We start from the raw sequence: 19,291 nt of genomic DNA, 5'->3' as shown, positions 1-19,291 counted from the left end.
TCGAAGGTCCAACAATCCCGGAAGAAGAAGAGTCTCCCTCCTACCGGAAGCATCTCACTTTGAGTGCTGGGTGGAGGATTTACCTCCTTGGCTACGTCCACCTTTGTTGCCCCTTCAAGGGGCGTCTGGAGGAACCTCGAGACTTCGGCCGAAAGGTCGTAGATTGACTTTCAAACAATGGGGTGAACACTGGTGACTTGAGTCGCCAGCGTTTAGGGCACCAGTTGGAAGGTGGTGGGTGGTTGTGCCACCATCTGGGACACTGTGGCCACGGGAAGCTGTTGCTGTTGCTTAGGCCAAGAGGGCACTTTAGGTCGTTTTGGTTTACTCTTCGGCTGGGGACCCTCATCAGCTGAAGATTTTCTTTTAGAGGACAAGCCCCATTTAGAGAAAAAGTTTCTATTCCCAGTGGCGACTTTGTCCACGACCTCTTTGACCACTTCACTTGGGAAGAGGTCTTTTCCCCAGATGTTGAAAGCTATCAGCTTCCTTGGTTCGTGTCTCACCGCAGCCGAGGCGAACACGAACTCTCTGCAAGCCCTTCGGGCTTTAATAAAGTTGTACAGGTCTTTGGTTACTGTTGCCAAATGGGATTTGGCGAAGACCATGTACATGTCCGGGGTATCTGGGATGCTTGCCATTGTCTCCAGGCCAGTCTGCAGAGACAAGGAAGCAGCAAGACGTTCTTTTGTCTCCTGTTCCCTACGCAGGAGAAAGTCTGACAGCTTCGGGAGGTCTTTGCCGAACTGTCGTCCGGCAATATCTGCCTCCAGCTTCCCAACTGTGAAGGTGTTGTGCACATCCTTCCAGTCTGCATCGTCTGATGGGAAGGCAAGGGAGAAGAGTCTAGACTCTTCCAGTGTAGGGCATGGTTTCCCTGCCTCAACTGCCTTTAAGGCTGCCTTAAGCCCTTTGTCCATAAAGGGAAAGGCACGTTTGGGGTCAGCAATGAAGGATGGGTGCTTCTTGCTGAGAGCCGGCACCTTAGAGCTAGTAAAGGCCCTCTCCTTTAAGGTGGTGGTATATAAGGCCTGAGCCTTAGAGAGTTCAAGGACAGTAGTTTCCTTCGGCTCTGTCTCCTCTTTGGATGCAGGTTCCGTCTCAAGACGGACATAGCAATCCGGGTAGGCCCCTTTGCTGGGCCAGAACTCAATTTCCTCCACTGGGACAGTGCCCAGTTTTTCTGAGAGGAAGATCTTCCCCCCCGACATGGGCATGTGCTCTGCGTACCTCCAGGGGGTAACGTCAGAGAAGGCGGGGAAATCCTTAACGTTTAGCTTCTTCGGGGCCAAACATGTTGCAACTAGCTGATGCATTTCCGTCCGAAGAGAGGCCTCCTTCTCGGACAATTTCTTTTGAATGTCCTGCACCATGGACAACAACGAGTGCAACGTACTCGTGATGGAATCTAGTTGGGGTGCAGTGGAAGAGGTCGAAGGCACCGGCTCATTCACTGTGGCCGATGATACCGAAATCGTTTCGGCTCTCTCGACTTCTGTCTCAGGTGGAACGTCATCCGCCTGATCCAATTCCTCCACTAGGAGATTGTTCTCAGTCTCCTCTGAGACAACTGACATGTTGTCCTCTAATTGGATGCTCTCCAAGGCATCCGAAACTTCAGATTCTACCGGAATCTGAACCAGGGGAATCTCAGGTTGAGCCTGGGGAATAACCGCATCCGAAGATGCCCTAAGGGAAAAGACAAGCCCTCATCTTTTCATTAGGAAGGTATGGGCCAGAAGTGTTCTTCTGGAAGCCCCTAACCCTTTTTCGCAGCATTTCCCTTGCTGCGTCCCTTGACTCAGTGGACTTTTGATCGTCAAAAGCCTCTCTTACCAGTTTTTCACAAACGGTACATACCTGTGGGTCCCAGTGCTTGAGAGCCCCCTTGGTGACTGCACAGCGAGCATTGGCCCTGCACATGTCATGTCCGTAGAAGTTTTTACTACGGACCCTGCAAAAACTGTTCCCGCACTCGGGATGCTCCTCCTGTAAAGAAAGAAAAGCATATAAGTATTCGGTGAAATTCTCAGATTTCAGCATACATAGTATTATAGTATTAGCTTGGATAGGGTAAGCTGGAGATAGGAAAGACACCTACATGTGTTTCCTGTCCAGTCAATTGCTATGACCTCCTCCAATATTGAAAGTAGAATTCTTAGGAATTCTTAGGGGAAGATGATATCCTTTGATATAAAGTGTCTTCTTTACATAAACTTCCAGGTTCAATATTGGGGATTAAGGACAATAATGGATAATAACCATTAATGGAAGAGAGAATTGCTCTCTTATATGTGATGGTCTCACAATAGGCTGCCCATGAAGCACCTTGTAGATTGGAAAAACTTTGGGCTACAGTACTGACTGTTGTAACAAGTTGCCAGTTCTGTCAGGCCTTCCGGCACATGCCGGGCAAGCCGGCACATGCCGGCCAATTCTGGGCTATTGAAGGCAATTACTGTCTTCAGAATAATGGGTGGCAGGTCGCAGGCAACGGCTCTGCCGGCCGGCAGCCGAGGATCCTTCCATCAAGTAGGACCCGGCGGCAGATGACCAGGTACGGGTGGCCGGCCGGCAACTCAGCAGCCGGCAGCCGGTCCCAGTATGTCTATTGTCTTTGGGTTGTCGATCAACGACGCTCACAGTAAGCGGCGGCAGGGCAACTGCCGGCCGGCAGACAATGGACATGGCCCATTAACGAAAGCAAGAGAGAAAGAGAGGATGGAGGAAGACAAGGGCTCAGCCTTGCCGACCTGCATCCAGAATGAGGGTTCAAGTGGAAGGGGGAATTAATTTCGGGCTTCCACCCAACCATATCCCAGTCATAAGGGCTATGGAAGGCAGTCCAAGGGACGACTGAAGAACACTAAAGAATATGAGGGTACCTGCCGGCAGCCGGCTCGGCCGGCGGCAGACAGGGAACCTCAGGCCAGTCCTATAATAACCCTTAGGGTCAATGTAGAACGACGACCAGGAGGGTGTTGGCTCATTCAACACGAAAGAGATAGAGGGGAGGGGGTAGGTGTCCTACAGGTAAGGTAATGCCCGAAGGCACTACTTAACCTAAGGGATTCTGGTCTCATGGAGTAACCTCAGGTAGGAGAAATCATTTCCCTAGGTTGGGTTAGTCAAGTGAGAGAGCGTCCGTAGGATACATCTCACAAGAGAACAGAATCTCGTGCCAGAGACCTTAGGCAGTGAAGAAGTAATTTCTTCGGTCTAAAGTCTACTAGCACAGGACCGTCTGCTAGGCCAAGGAAGGGGAATTGTCATACAAAAACCCCCAAGTATGGTCTAGGGAGGTCTAGCCTCCTGAAAGAGCAGCTTAACCTGACATGGGAAATCATTTCGCCAAGACAGGAAGATGCCTAACACAGACTTATACTCTGATGTCCCGTTCTAAACTCAAAACCGACTCAGTGGTTAGGCGAAAGAAAACGGAACGTTTCCGTAAAACTTTGCCAGAACTCGGTTCACAGCAAAGAAAACTGCGAGTAGCCTAGGCTAATCAGAGGGAAGGGGGATTGCTCTTAAATCTCCTAGGAGATAGTATCGACTTGAAAGGTACAGGAGGTGTCAGTCTCCCCTTAAAAGGCAATACAAGAGCAATGGGGACATGTATGAAAGTATACTAAAGACCCTAGGTTAGTAGCCTAGGAGCATTGAGAATCGTTCACCGAAACTCTCTGTATACTATCTTGGAAGAGGAAAGCATAATACAGTAATATCATAAATGTGTAAAATATTGCCTGTGCTTCAATAAAACTTTACCAGGAAGGTTATATCATGCATGAAGTGTGTAGGTGCCTAGGCTAGGAAGCCTAGCACTCGTGAGGCTCGAAATAAATAGCCAAATCCACGACAACAATGACATAATATAAGAATCCCTAGCTAAAATTCTAAATAGTTAAAGTTATTAAAGCAAATAATGCCGGGAAAGGGTCGTTCTGGCTAACTAAATGTACAGAAAGAACGACCGCGTCCATGACGCCATCCGGCTGGCAACAGCTCTTCTTACGTTAATTACAATCTCAATCGATAAACAAAACTGGCAAGAGCTTACATTTACACAAATCAAAGATATTACTTAACTTTCCAGAAGCTGATGAGGCTGGTGAAGACATCATAGCAACCAAAAAACTCCAAAATAGCGAGAGATAACACGGGATAACACCGGTCAACGAAGCTACGAGAGAAAGAATGGCTCGGTGGCGCCTTGCGGTGGCGATTTGGCGCACTATTTACAGTACAGTAGGAGTGTCGCCTCTTTAACGACTCTCCTTATTCTTGCCTCTCTTTCCCCTCGAAGTGAAAGCGCTATTGGGGGTGTAGATAGCCATGTGATGTGTCAAGAATACGTCCTCTGATATTAGGCGATATCCCTTTTAAAATTTTAAGGGATATTCGCTCCAGGAGTTAGAATTCTGGATACCTTTGGTAAATTCTCTGGGATATATCACTGTAGTCAAATATACCTAGGAAGCTACCTTTGAAGGAACTTCCATCACGACGACATGGCCTGAGCCCAAAAAACACATGCATAACGAACGACAGCGCCCATGGCACCTCCAGTGACAGGCCTAGCTCCATAACACAATAAATTACTCTAATTTCAATGTGAAGTATGAGCTAAAAATTGTACACTGTAAAGAATCAATACTCAACTTTCCAGAGGCAAAAGAAGCTGGAGATTGCATAATAAATCCTCACAAAAGTGATCACAACGTTTGATCAACAGGGAACACCACCGTGCGAAATCGCTACAAAAATAGGAACAAGCGCCATCTTGTATTCAGCGCCATCTAGATACTCAATAGTAGTATGGGAGGAAGGGTGACCTTGATAACAGCTCTCCTTCTATTTTTGCCACTCTTCCCCTTCGAGGCGAAAACACTATTCGGGGTGAAGATTGCTATGGCGTATCAAGATATTCGTCCCCTGATTTATGCGATATCCTTAAGAGAAATTTTAAGGATATTCGTGCCAGGAGTTAGAATTCTGGAGACCTAAAGGTAAATTCTCTGGGAATATCACTGTAGTCAAATATCCCTTAGAAAGCTACTTATAGGAACCTTCCATCAGGACGACATGGCTTGAGCCCAAAAAAGTAATTTTCCTGTTTGCTATAGGCTCGGGGGCCAGAGTTAGTGAAATAGTGGCCCTATCCAGAGATAAGAGCCATATTCAGTTCACAGAAGTGGGAGAACTGAATCTTTTTCCTGATCCAACATTTCTCGCTAAGAATGAGCTACCCACCAAGAGATGGGGTCCCTGGAGAATTTCCCCTCTGACGGAAGATGTCTCGCTGTGTCCAGTGGAGTGTCTAAAGGTCTATTTTCGAAGAACTTCAGACTTCAAGGGAGGACAGCTCTTTAAAGGAGAAACTTCAGGATCAAACTTATCCCTAAAACAACTAAGGGGGAAGATCATCTATTTCATTCGCAGAGCGGATCATGACAGTACACCCGCAGGTCATGATCCAAGGAAAATTGCTTCATCACTGAACTTTTTTCAGTATATGGACTTTGAGCGTCTTCGCTCATATACTGGATGGAAGTCATCCAGAGTGTTCTACAAGCAGTATGCGAAGCAAGTGCATGAACTCAAGAATTACGTGGTGGCGGCAGGTAGTGTACTAAAACCTGTCGTCTAGTGCTGCGATGAACAGTGAATTGATTGGGACGATCAATTTCTCGGGTGAAGGTGTTAACACCTCTCAGTGCAATACTTGTGAAGTGAGTGTCACCATGGTGACACTAAGGACTGTTCAAATTATTGGAGGTGAAGAAACATATAGGTAACACTTGTGACGTGTGTACTTACACAGTGTGAATAAATATTCAACATCACAGAAATTCATATTAGAAAATTTATCAATTTTCAAATTTATGTGTGGCATCAATAACATTTTTGGGCTCAAGCCATGTTGTCCTGATGGAAGGTTCCTATAAGTAGCTTCCTAAGGGATATTTGACTACAGTGATATTCCCAGAGAATTTACCTTTAGGGTTCCAGAGTTCTAACTCCTGGCGCGAATATCCTTAAAATTTCTCTTAAGGATATCGCATAAATCAGGGGACGTATATCTTGATACGACACATAGCAATCTTCACCCCGAATAGCGTTTTCGCTTCGAGGGGGAAAGTGGCAAAAATAGAAGAGGAGCCGTTATCAAGGTACCCTTCCTCCCATATTACTACAGAGTATCTAGATGGCGCTGTATGTCAAGCTAGCGTGCTATTCCTATAGTTGTAGCGGTCGCGCATGGTGATTTTCCCTTTTGCTCTTTTGTTACGCTCTGGTTTTTTGGATTTATCATGCAATCGCCAGCCTCTTCTGCCTCTGGAAAGTTGAGTATTTGATCTTTACAGTGTATAAATTTTAGCTCCTGCATCACAGTGAAATTAGATTGTTGGAGCTTCGCCTTCACGTTCATAACGCATGTGTTATATAGTTAGTCTGAACGACTTTCTCAGTTTTAATAGCATGAATATTTATGAAGCTATTCAGTTATAATATTCTGGGAAGTTATATATTATGTCGAATGTATTCTTTAGAGTTTCGGCGATTTAGGTAATCGAACCTCGCCCGCGCTAGGCTTCCTAGCCTACGCGCTTCAGTTTACCTTCATGCATGATATAGAACAACATTCGTAGTTGTATTAGCATTTAAATATGAAGCTATTTAGGCAATTTTTACTTGTAAGATATATTGATTGCATATATTTCCTCTTCCTCATCAATTGTATACGAAAGAGTTTGGGTGATTAAGGTAACCGAATTTCGCCTGGCACTAGGCTGCTAGCCTAGGTGCTTTAGTATACTTTCATACATGTTCCCGGTTTACCCTCGTGTATTGTTTTATTAATTCAGGCGGAGATAGATATCTCCTAGAATTGTTATATAAATCGATACTCGTCTCCAGTGGAGATTTAAAGGTAATCCCTCCTTCCTTCTGAGTGCAGCCATAGGCTACAACCCTATCTTGGTCTTGCCATTGAGTAGACACTCCAGCTTGACTAGGCTCATGTTTTCTGTCTCTTTCCCTTGCCGGCAGATAGCCGACTTTGGGTTTTTGACAGAACCTCAGAGTATTCAGTCTTTTGCCGGTGGCCGGCCAGCAGGGTGAGTAGTCACTCTCCTGCCGGCTTCAGCCGCCGGCATAGGAGGCTAGACCTCCCTCGGCCGCACTTGAAGTGATAGTATGATGCCGCCACCTTCTCCCCTGCGGTCTAGAAGACTAGTCCTGTGCTGGTAGACCCTAGGCTGAAGAAAAGACATTTTTCTGCCGCCTAGGATGGCGCCAGCACTGAAACGATGTTTCTCCTATGTTGAGAGGGGGCGGCAAGCCTGCCGCCTCCCCTTTATCTCTATTTCGGCAGACCCTAGGTTGAAGAATAGATATTCTTCTGCCGCATAGGACGGCGCCAATATTGAAACAGAGTTTCTTCGTTGTGTGGTAGGGCCGGCAACCCTGCTGCCTCCTTCCACACTTCATACAGGACCCTTTTCCGTACCCCCTCTGTCCTTTAGTGACAGCCTAGCCATCGCTACCCTTTGGCCGCCGTCCTACAATCTCACCGCTTGCCGGCGGGTTGTGGGGCCGGGCGGGGCTCCTACGTAGCAGCTGTTTAGTCGCTCATCCTTCCCTTATGGACACAAGGCTCCGGGAAAAGCTGTGCCGGCTGGGGCGGCTGCCGGTGGGAGACCCCTATTCTGTAGAGTGTTTTTCAGTCCTCTCTTCGACTGCCATCCACATACCAGCGGCCAGCAGTGACCGGCAACGGTTTGTGTTTGGATGGAAGCCTGAATGATACATTCTCCCCTTCCATTTGAACCCTCCTTCTGGAGGAAGGTAATAAGATTAAGTACTTACACCCTTATTCATTGTTAACAAACATTTAATAAGGTACCCTTCACTCCATGCTTTCTCTCTCTCTGTCAGGTAGTGCCGCCAGGTATCCGCCGGCTGGATTGTGCCGCCAGGGGCTAGCCTAGCCGGCAACATGCCGGCTAAAACTACAGTATAGGATTATACAGTAGCCAGTATATTTGCAGTATAGATAATACTGCAGACAGAAAACTATAGTATGTATTATACAGTAGTTATTTTCCAACATACCCTGTGTATCCTTGCACAGTCTATTGTTGAGACCAGTTTTATATTGAAGGAAAAGATTTCTTTCAACAGACTGATAGATGATCAGTTACAATTTACCCACATTATTAAAACCTTGGGAAAAGTCAGTGTTAAGTTACACTTATCTATCCTTAGAGGTTAGAATCCTTCCACTGGGTTTCCTGAATACGAAAACTCTAGGTTTTAATTTTGGGGGAGGTCGCAGCAATTGGCTGGACAGGAAACACAAGTATGTGTCTTTCCTAATTTTTTCTAGCTTGTCTATCCTAAGCTATAATGCTAAAATATTAATGATAATATTTTATATAGTTTATCAGTTGAGATAAACTACCGCATTCTCATTTAAATTTCCTCTCTTTACAGGAGGACCATCCTAAGTGCGTTCAAGTCTTCTGCAACGTTAGGAGCAAGGACTTCTGTGGCCATGAAGAGTGCAGGGCTCATGCTCCATGCGCCATTTCCAAGGGACCTCTCAGGTACTGGGACCCCCAGGACTGCAAGATTTGCAAGGCCTTGGTTACCGAGGCTTTAGATGACCCCAAGACAGCGGAGTCAAGGGATGCAGCACGAGGGAAGCTGCACAGATGGGTTTGTGGCTTTCAAAAGAACGCCATGGGACCTTACCTTCCTAGTGAACGGATGCGCTCCTTGCTGTTCCCAAAAGCGGGTGTGGATGCTGTCATACCCCAGCCACGACCTGAGATCCCTTGCGTCCAGATTGCCGTAGATACGGACGTCTCCGACGCAATGAAGGACATCCACCTAGACGAGAGGATGTCGGAGGTGTCTGAGGACACCGAGAAGGACCTTCTAGCAGAAGGTCTCGAGGAGGAGTCCACCTTGGCTCCTGAAGAGGAAGAGGATGATGTCGAATCGGAGTCCGTTTCGTCAGTTCCGGCCCCAGAGCCGTTACCCTCTACGTCTTCTGCCCCTCCATCAGATGACATGAGACAGGCAATGGCCAGTCTCATGGCAATGATGAAGAGTCTTCGCTAACAAAACGAAGAAAGGGGCGCTAAATGGGAAAGAAAAATGGCCCATCTCACCGCGTCCCGTGGGTCTCACAAGAGACTCAATGTTCAAGATCTTCCACCTTGCTCTGATGTTAATCTCTGGAGGTATGCTGAATACATGCCTATTACCAGCAGCAAGATCTTCATATCAGAGAAGTTGGGGACTGTCCTTATTGAGGAAGTCGAATTCTGGCCAAGCTTTCAGTCTTACCCAGACTGCTTCATCCGTCTGAAGACGGAACCAACATCCAAGGAGGAGACAGAACCAAAGGAGGTCATAGTACTTGACCACGAGAAAGCTCAGGCTCTTTTATCAAGTAGCCTGAAACAGAAGGGCTTCACTAACTCGAAAGTGTCAGCCCTTAGCAAGAAACATCCCACCTTTGTTGCTCCAGCTTCGTTAGCCTTTCCCTTTACATCAAAGGGTTTTAAGGCAGTCATGAAGGAATAGAGGCAGGCAAACCTTGCCCTACACTCAATGAGTGTAGACCTTTATCTTTAGCCCTGCCCACGGAAGATAAGGACTGGAAGGAAGTCCACCTTACCTTCTCAGTTGGGAAGTTGGAGGCAGATATTGCTGGACGTCAGTTCAGCGAAAATCTCCCTAAGCTGTCTTACTTTCTCTTGCGTAGGGAGCAAGAGACAAAGGAAAGTCTTGCCGCATCTCTATCTCTACAGATTTGTCTAGAGGCGACGGCAAGCAATAGTAGAACCCCGGATATGAACATGATCATGACCAAAATGCATTTGGCTACTGTGGTCAAGGACCTGTATGGCTTTGTCAACGCCAGACAAGCATGTAGGGAGTTTGTGTTTGCTTCTGCTTCAGTAAAGCACGAACCCAGGAAGCTGATAGCTTCCAATATCTGGGGAAAGGACCTCTTCCTGAGTGAAGTGGTCAAGGAAGTCATAGACAAGGCCGCCACGGAGAATAGAAACCTTCTCCAGAAGTGGGGCATGTCGGTGAAGAGGAAGTCTTCCCCGGATGAGGGTCCCCAGCCTAAGAGGAAGACTAAAAGACCCAGGTTACCCTCTCGGCCTGCCAGACAGCAGCAACAACAACAACATCCCACAGTTGCCATGACCGCGGTGCCCCAGATGGTGGCTCAACCCCAACCAACTTATTAGATGGTGCCTCAGCAGCTGGTTGCCCAGTCACCAGCGTTCAACCCTGTGTTCGAGAGGCAGACCACTACCTTTCGTCCCAAGGGTAGAGGCTAAACGGGGCTCCTCTAGATATCCCCCAAGAGGTAAAGGGGGTAAGGGAGGACGCGGTCAAGGAGGTAAATCCTCCGGAAACCAGAAGCAATGAGTTGCTTCAGGTAGGAGGAAGACTCCAACAATTTCAGGATTGTTGGACCTTCGATCCTTGGGCCCACAGCCTACTCAAGAACGGACTCAGATGGAGCTGGAGGGAGGCTCCACCACCATTTCCTCAATTCTTCCAACACACCACCCCATACTGGATGAATACACCCTAGAACTTTTGAGCAAGCGGGTGATAAGGAGGGCAAAGTCCATCAAATTCCAAGGAAGGCTTTTTTGTGTTCCCAAGAAGAACTCAAAGTCCTTCTGGACTTGTCGCCACTCAACAAGTTCATAGAAAACAACAAGTTCAGGATGTTAGCCCTTCAACACATGATGACCCTGTTACCAAAAGGGGCGTACACAGTCTCGATAGACCTGGCAGATGCCTACTGGCATATTACAATCAACCGCCCCCTCTCCTCCTATCTAGGATTCAGGCTACAGAAGAAATACGTCTTCAGAGCCATGCCCTTTGGACTAAACATAGCCCCAAGGATTTTTACAAAGCTTGCAGACGCAGTCGTTCAACAACTACGCCTAGAAGGTGTCCAGGTAGTAGTGTACCTGGACGACTGGCTGGTGTGGGCAGCATCCAGGACGGAGTGTTTGCAAGCATCCAAGAAACTGATCCAATTCCTGGAACATCTGGGATTCAAGATCAACGTCAAGAAGTCTCGATTATCTCCAGCTCAAGAGTTTCAATGGCTCAGAATACATTAGAACTTAAAGTCACACCGTCTCTCCATTCCCCCACGGAAGAGGAGGGAGATAGCAGGATCTGTCAATAGACTACTGAAATCCGACAGGATCTCAAGACGCCAACAGGAAAGAGTACTGGGCTTTCTCCAGTTTGCATCAGGAACAGACCCAGTACTAAGAGCACAGCTATAAGATGTGTCAGGAGTCTGGAAAAGATACGCATCAAACGCTCGAAGAGATCTAAGAAGACCGATACCGACCCGACTACGATCACTTCTCAAGCCATGGTTGAAGGCCAAGAACCTAACGAGGACCGTACCCTTGCAACCACCTCTACCTTCAGTCATCATCCAAACGGATGCCTCGAAGGAAGGATGGGGAGGTCACTCCCATCATTGGAAAGTCCAAGGGACTTGGTCTTCTCTATTCAAGACCCTCCACATCAACGTTTTGGAAACCATAGCAGTCTTTTTGATGCTGAAGAAACTGTCCCCTCGCAAATCAGCCCATATAAGACTGATTCTGGACAGCGAGGTGATAGTGAGATGTCTGAATCGTCAAGGCTCAAGATCGCCCCAAATCAACCAAGTGATTTTGTCCATCTTCCGCCTGGCGGAAAAGAAGAGATGGCATTTATCAGCAGTTCACCTTAAAGGGTTCCGCAATGTAACAGCGGACGCTCTATCCAGGCTCACGCCGATAGAGTCAGAATGGTCCCTAGATGCAGGCTCATTCTCCTTCATCTTACGTCAAGTCCCAAAACTGCAGATCGACCTCTTCACGACGAGCGACAACAAGAAGCTACCTCGTTATGTGGCCCCATACGAGGACCCTCTAGCGGAAGCGACGGACGCCATGTCCCTCGACTGGAACAGATGGAACCGGATCTACCTGTTCCCTCCAACCAATCTTTTAATGAAGGTCCTCAACAAGCTAGAGATCCTTTCAGGGAACGGCAGCTCTAGTGGCTCCCAAGTGGCCGAAAAGCAACTGGTTCACTCTAGTATTGGAACTGAAGCTGAGGCTGGTCCCTCTGCCAGACCCAGCACTGTCTCAACAGGTACAGAAGTCGACTGTCTCCGCTTCATCACAGAGAACCCAAAGCCTTCATCTCATGATTTTCTCTCCTTACCAGTAAAGAAAAGATTTGGGATCTTGAAAGGCAGTATAGACTTCTTAGAAAAATATAAGTCCAAGTCAACCAGAAGACAATATGAATCATCTTGGAAAAAGTGGGTTGCTTTTGTTAAAGCAAAAGGACCAAAAGAAATCTTCATGGACTTCTGTTTGTCCCTCTTTATCCACCTTCATAAACAAGGTCTGGCAGCCAATACGATAACCACGTGTAAATCAGCTCTGACTAGACCTCTGCTATACGCCTTCCAAGTAGACTTGTCAAACGAAATCTTTAACAAGATCCCTAAGGCTTGTGCTAGACTTAAGCCTGCAGCCCCTCTGAAACCTATTTCATGGTCCTTGGACAAAGTCCTACACTTTGCTTCAACAGTGAACAATGAGGATTGCTCTCTGAAAGACTTGACTCAAAAAGTCATTTTCTTGTTTGCTATAGCCTCGGGGGCCAGAGTTAGCGTAATTCCTGTCCCTATCCAAAGATGAGAGCCATATTCAGTTCACAGAAGTGGGAGAACTGAATCTTTTTTCCTGATCCAACATTTCTCGCTAAGAACGAGCTACCCACTAAAAGATGGGGTCCCTGGAGAATCTGCCCTCTAAAGGAAGATGTCTTGCTGTGTCCAGTGAAGTGTCTAAAGGTCTATCTTCGAAGAACTTCAGACTTCAGGGGAGGACAGCTCTTTAAAGGAGAAACCTCAGGATCAAACCTATCCCTAAAACAACTAAGGACGAAAATCAACTATTTTATTTGCAGAGTGGATCCTGACAGTACACCCGCAGGTCATGATCCAAGAAAAATCGCTTCATCATTGAACTTTTTTCAGTATATGGATTTTGAGCATCTTCGCTCATACACTGGATGGAAGTCATCCAGAGTTTTCTACAAGCATTATGCGAAGCAAGTGCATGAACTCAAGCGATACGTGGTGGCGGAACGATGAACAGTGAATTGATTGGGACCATCAATGAAACGGGTGGTGTTGACACCTCTCAGTGCAATACTTTGAATGAGTGTCACCAAGGTGACATTAAGGACTGTTCTATTTACTTGAGGTGAAGAAACATAGAGATAACACTTGTGCCGTGTGTACTTACACAGTGTGAATAGACATTCAATATCACAGAAATTCATGTTAGAAAATTTAGCAAATTTCCAGATTTACAGTGGTATTTTCTGGGGCGGCCTGTGACGGCCGGTGAGAAAGGTCCTTCCTTATACCTTTCCTAATATAAATCTTCCAAATATACTAGAGAAAGATAAAAGCATGGAATGCAGAGGTTACAACCCTCGCGCGAACACCTTGTAGGTGTCGTGTATTAAACAAAGGCGTGTGTAAACCACTATTCACAGGTTGTCTTCCATTTAGATAATCCCTTCATCAATGGGGAGGGCCGTGACAGGCCCTAGATAACATGGTTGAACTCCCCAACGACACCTACCACGCGCGCCCTCTAGGACATCCTTCTGTAATTGGACTTGCATCAAGCCGAGTTTTTTTTGGGCACAGTGTTTTTTCGAAGAGTTTCTCGTTATTTCAACATGACTGACGTTGTTACTTCACCCTTACCAATGTTAAGTACCATAGTTTGTTTTGGCAGCTTTTGGCAGTACCGGGCATTTGTTCTGTTTCCATTATGGTGGTTTTTAGTTTTGGAAGCGATTGTCCTGCCGAGGTATCGGCAGCCATTTTGGGTATGTTCGCTTCGGTAAATTGTCTAGTTATTTTTGCCCATCTGGTACTCTGTCAGCTAGGTTATATCACTTACGTTTTATGGCCTTTTATGTTATCATTAATTATTATTAGTTTTTACTATGGTATTTATTTGCTTGCAAGTCCAATTTGGACCTACGAAGAATAGCGATTTAAAGATAGCGTTTTAAAGCATAGTAGCGATTTAAAGCTTAGCGATTTAGTCTGTTAATTTGTACCCTGGAGGGTTCGTTTTAGACTATGTCCTTGTTTATTTGTTACGTTGTCGTTATTCTTCGTTATTACTATTACTAAGAAAAAGCAATCAATTTTATTAATTTTCTTATTTATTGTGTGATGTTAATTTTTAATATGTAATCTTGAGAGCGAAAGCATAGAGTGCTCGTTTCCTGTTCTACAGGTATGAGTTATCCTTTCTCTCGTTTTCTTTGAGTAAGAGAGGTGAATTTCCCGTTCTCCGTTTTTATACGATCACGGGTTATTCAGGCCTCCTCTCAGTATCAGAATTGATGATAGTACGTTTAATATTATAAACGATTTATTGATGTGGTTACTGTTAATATAGCTAACACTATTATTAGGTACGTTAGTGTATGAGTCATTAATTGGGGTCGTTTTATACCGACACCCTTAGCTCCGCCTTGAGTTATGCTTAGCTCCGCCTTGAGTTATGCTCCGCTATAATGGATACTCATTGGGTGAGAACTAGTTATCGTTCCGGAGCAGATTTTTGGAGTGCAACGGGGAAATCCGGCACTCGGACTCCGGCTGAAGCCTTTTACACACGAACCTTTGTCATGTTTGATCACAACTACACCGTTAAGGCCCCCGTTTTCATCGTATCTCCGGCTTCACTGGAGATAACTCATTCATTGAGGTTAATGTTATCGTACCGGAGACGGTCACGATATCACGATGACGGGCCTTTGCTACCGGACCTCCGGTAAAAACAGAGATCAAGCAGGAATCCAGAACCGGAGTTAACAGTGTGATACCGATGAAGTTTAGAGATTCATGCTACGTGGTTACTGGTTTCTATTATAATTTCTTAATTTATTAAGGTGTTAGCTACTACCATACTCACACATAATCAAGATTTAAGTGTTTCTGATTCATAAGTCAATGACAAGAATCTCAAGGAACATCCAGACTTATGTCTTCTTTCTTTTTACAGAAAGTCCGCTGCACTGCCAGGGGCTGCTCCGCTGCCTTTACTGATTCCATGGGCCATGATCTATGCCGGGCCCATGCCCATTGCGCCATATCCTTCTCTCGGGAACCGGGACAAGCCCCCTATACGATATGGTTTCCGGAGTCATGCATGCTCTGCTATGAGCTGTCAGCCCTACTCCTGAGTGAGGAGGTAAGTTGGTTCTAGTGTCCCTGTTAATATCCTTTGCGAAGAATTAATTGCTCTTTATATATTGACTTCAGTTTTGGCTTCATCATTAATTCCCTCTCTCCTCTTTCAGGCTGATGATGAATCTCTCAGGGAGGCGAGAGCTACTCTCCGGCCTTGGGTGTCAGGGTTTGGGAGGAATGCGCCGGCTGGCGCACCCTATCTCCTTGATGGAGACATGGCTTCTCGCCTATTCCCAGGCTCTACTACTGCAGCAGTTCCACCGGAGACAGCGGCCCCGTTAATTGAAGTGGTTAGAGCAACCATTCTAACTGAGGAAGAGGTTTTAGTGACGGAGGCCGAGCCCTACCTAGGTCTGGACGAGGAACCCATGGATGAGCAGGTAGGTGGTGTTGAGTTGGTGGACCCCCTTTCACCCCACACTCCTTCCTCTACTACTTCCTTTCACGGCTTTGATAAACCTACGGCTTCTCCTCGAGGTCCCTCCGTTCCTGTACGACCCAAGGTGAAGCCACTACGTACCTTCAAGCCTTCAGCTTTGCCATTATCAGTGTCACCGGTTCCGGGACCCTCAAAGGATCCTGATGTTCATATTACTATACCTAAAACCGTGACTCCTAAGAAGTCAAAGTCCACTAAGTCCAGGGCTTCGTTAGAGGATCAGGCTCGGGAGCCCCCTTTATCCGCCGCCATGGTCAGGGATATTGTGAAAGAACAGATACAACAATATCTTCAACAGTCTAGGGCAGACCGAGGAGCTATGACGGAGCTCAAAGATATGGTGGCAAGTCTCATCCGTTCCGGAACTCAGATGCCCCCTCCTTCAGCCCCAGACGCATCGAAGTTACCTCCCTTCGAGAAAAACAACCCTTGGAGGTTTGCCTTACATGCTCCATATATTGATGGTGCCATAACTCTAGAGGGCATAGGCACCCATCCTCTAGAGGACTTAGAATTTTACCCTCCGGGACTAGAATTCCCATTCAACGGCTTCGTCCGATTGAAAGAACATGCCTTGGTTAGGTTAGACAAGGTACCGAAGGAAACGGTAATATTCCCTAAAGAGCAGGCCCAAGCTTTCTGGGCCAGGACGTTGTCAGACTGGGGGTGCACTAATTCCAAGCTCACCCCACACAAAGGAGCCTACACCATATTTACAGCTTCTCCAGTTATTACCTTGCCTATTACAGATAAAGTGGCAGCTCTTACTTTTCAGGCTATCAAAGAAGGTTCTGCCATGCCGGCTCTTAAAGAGACCGATCCCACCTCCATGCTCATTCCGAGTACCGTTACTATCTGGGATGATGCCCCCGCTACTTTCACAGTAGGGAAGTTAGACCCAGTCTGTGCCTCTAATCTGTTCTCCGAGAAGCTTCCTAAATTACCAGATATTCTTCTCAAGACTGAGTTTGAGGCACGGAATAGGTTGGCTAGGTCTCTCCACTCCATTACCTCCGTGGAGTCCCTAACCTCACTTTATCCGACCGAGACCTTGTTCCGGGTATTCACAAAGAACCTGTCTCTGTCCTTCCAAATCGACTTACACGAGTTTTGTTCGGCTCGGGTTAGTTGCAGGAAGCACGTTCTTTCTGAGGCCTCGATCAGGCATGAACCGAATAGGCTGATAGCTTCCCCCTGCTGGGGTAAGAACCTTTTTCCTCAGGAGGAGGTGAACAAGGTACTACAAGACGCTGCGAGAGCAAATCAAAATTTGCAAGTGAGGTGGGGCCTCACTGCCAAAAAGAGGGTTGAAGGTCAAAAACAAACCTTCTTCAGGAAGAAACAGAGGTTTGCCCCTTACAAGACGAGCCGAGGTCACTACCAACAATCGCCGATTGCCCACTCGTCTTCACAGTCTCCCACTGCTTCGTCTCCTCTACAGCCGAAACACCCTCAACAGGTGGTCTACCTCACTGCTCCCCCAGGTACCCAACCCAACCCCGTTTGGATGCCCTCACCCGCATACAACCCTAGCTACGGACCATCAGGTCCCTTTCGTGGACACCAGAGAGGTAGCTACAGGGCTAGAGGACAGTTCCGTCAACGAGGCGGACCTAGGACAAGGGGTTCTCGAGGAGGGAAAGAACCTAGATTCACTCCCTCGCAATGATATAGTTCCGGTAGGGGGGAGACTTTACCACTTTCGAGACCGTTGGACCTTCAGTCCGTGGGCTCACAGCAGTCTCCAAAGGCTTGGGGTGGAAATGGTCACAAGGTTCTCCTCCTCCACCAGTGACCTTCTTCCAGAGACCCACAACCATTCTGAGAGAGTACACCACCGAGTTACTACAGAAAAAAGCAATCAAACGGGTTCGATCGCTGAAGTTCCAAGGCCGCCTGTTCACAGTTCCGAAGAAAGGCTCGTCGGCATTGAGAGTGGTCCTGGACTTGTCAAAGCTAAATTCTTACATCCTCTGCGACAAGTTCCGGATGTTGACCATCTCTCAGGTACGTACCCTGCTTCCCCGTGGGGCCGTCACCACCTCTATCGATCTTACCGACGCCTATTATCACGTACCAATAGCTCGAAACTTCTCTCCTTACCTAGGTTTCCGTCTAGGCAGGAAAGCCTTTGCATTCAAAGTCATGCCCTTCGGCCTCAACATTGCACCCAGGATATTCACGAAACTGGGAGAGACAGTGTTAGAACAACTCAGGAACCAAGGGATTCAGATCGTTGCTTATCTGGACGATTGGCTTATTTGGGCTCGGTCAGCCCTGGAGTGCAATAGAGCTACGAAGAAAGTACTTCGTTTTCTCGCCAACCTGGGATTTCGGGTCAATCTCCAAAAATCCCGCCTACTTCCATCAGACCGCTTCGAATGGTTAGGCATACAGTGGGACCTTGCACGGCACAAGCTGGTTCTACCTCCCAAAAAGGTAAGAGAAATAGCTTCCAAGGTCAAGAATTTTCTAAAACAGACAGGTGTCCAGAAGAGCCTTAGAAAGAATCCTCGGCCTTCTTCAATTCGCTTCAGTAACAGATCGCCTATTGAAAGCCAAACTCAAAGACATCAATCGAGTTTGGAGAAAGAGAGCCACAGTACCTTTAAGAGACAAGGTCTCGAAAATCCCCTCTGTCTTGAAAATGAGATTACAGCCATGGTCCGAACCGAAGAACCTCTCCAAATCGGTTCCTCTTCAATTCCCACCCCCACAAGTGACAATTCATACAGACGCGTCTCTGAGTGGATGGGGGGGTTACTACGAACGTCAGATGTTTCAGGGCTCTTGGTCACCCGCCATGAAACACTTCCACATCAATGTTCTCGAAGCCATGGCAGTGTTCTTGACCCTGAAGAGGCTCTCTCCTCCGAGGTCGACCCACATCAGAGTAGTGTCAGACAGCACAGCCGTAGTACACTGCATCAACAGAGGAGGATCCAAGTCGCCCAACCTGAATCAGATCCTGGTCGCTATCTTCGCCTTGGCAGCAGAAAAGAACTGGTTCCTGTCAGCAACCCACCTAGCGGGAGTCCAGAATGTGATAGCGGACTCACTATCCAGGACGAAACCACTGGAATCAGAATGGTCTCTGGACATAATTTCATTCAGGTGGATACTCAGGCTGGTTCCGGGCCTTCAGGTAGATCTATTCGCAACTCAGATGAATCACAAACTTCCTTGTTATGTGACACCAAACATGGACCCTCAGGCTTATGCCATAGACGCATTAACCCTGGATTGGAACCATTGGAGGAAGATTTACCTATTTCCACCAGTGAATCTTCTAATGAAAGTATTGCACAAACTACGCTCCTTCCGGGGGACAGTGGCCTTAGTAGCACCTCACTGGCCAAAGAGCAGTTGGTTTCCTCTCCTCCTCGAGCTGAAACTCCGACCCTTCCGGATTCCATTCCCCAAACTAACCCAAGTAATTCAAACACAGACTGTGTCAGATTCCTCAAGGATAGCCAAAACCCTAA

This window comes from Palaemon carinicauda, chromosome 19, assembly GCF_036898095.1.
Source record: "Palaemon carinicauda isolate YSFRI2023 chromosome 19, ASM3689809v2, whole genome shotgun sequence".
Lineage (NCBI taxonomy): Eukaryota > Metazoa > Arthropoda > Malacostraca > Decapoda > Palaemonidae > Palaemon > Palaemon carinicauda.
This window is presented reverse-complemented; position numbering follows the sequence as displayed.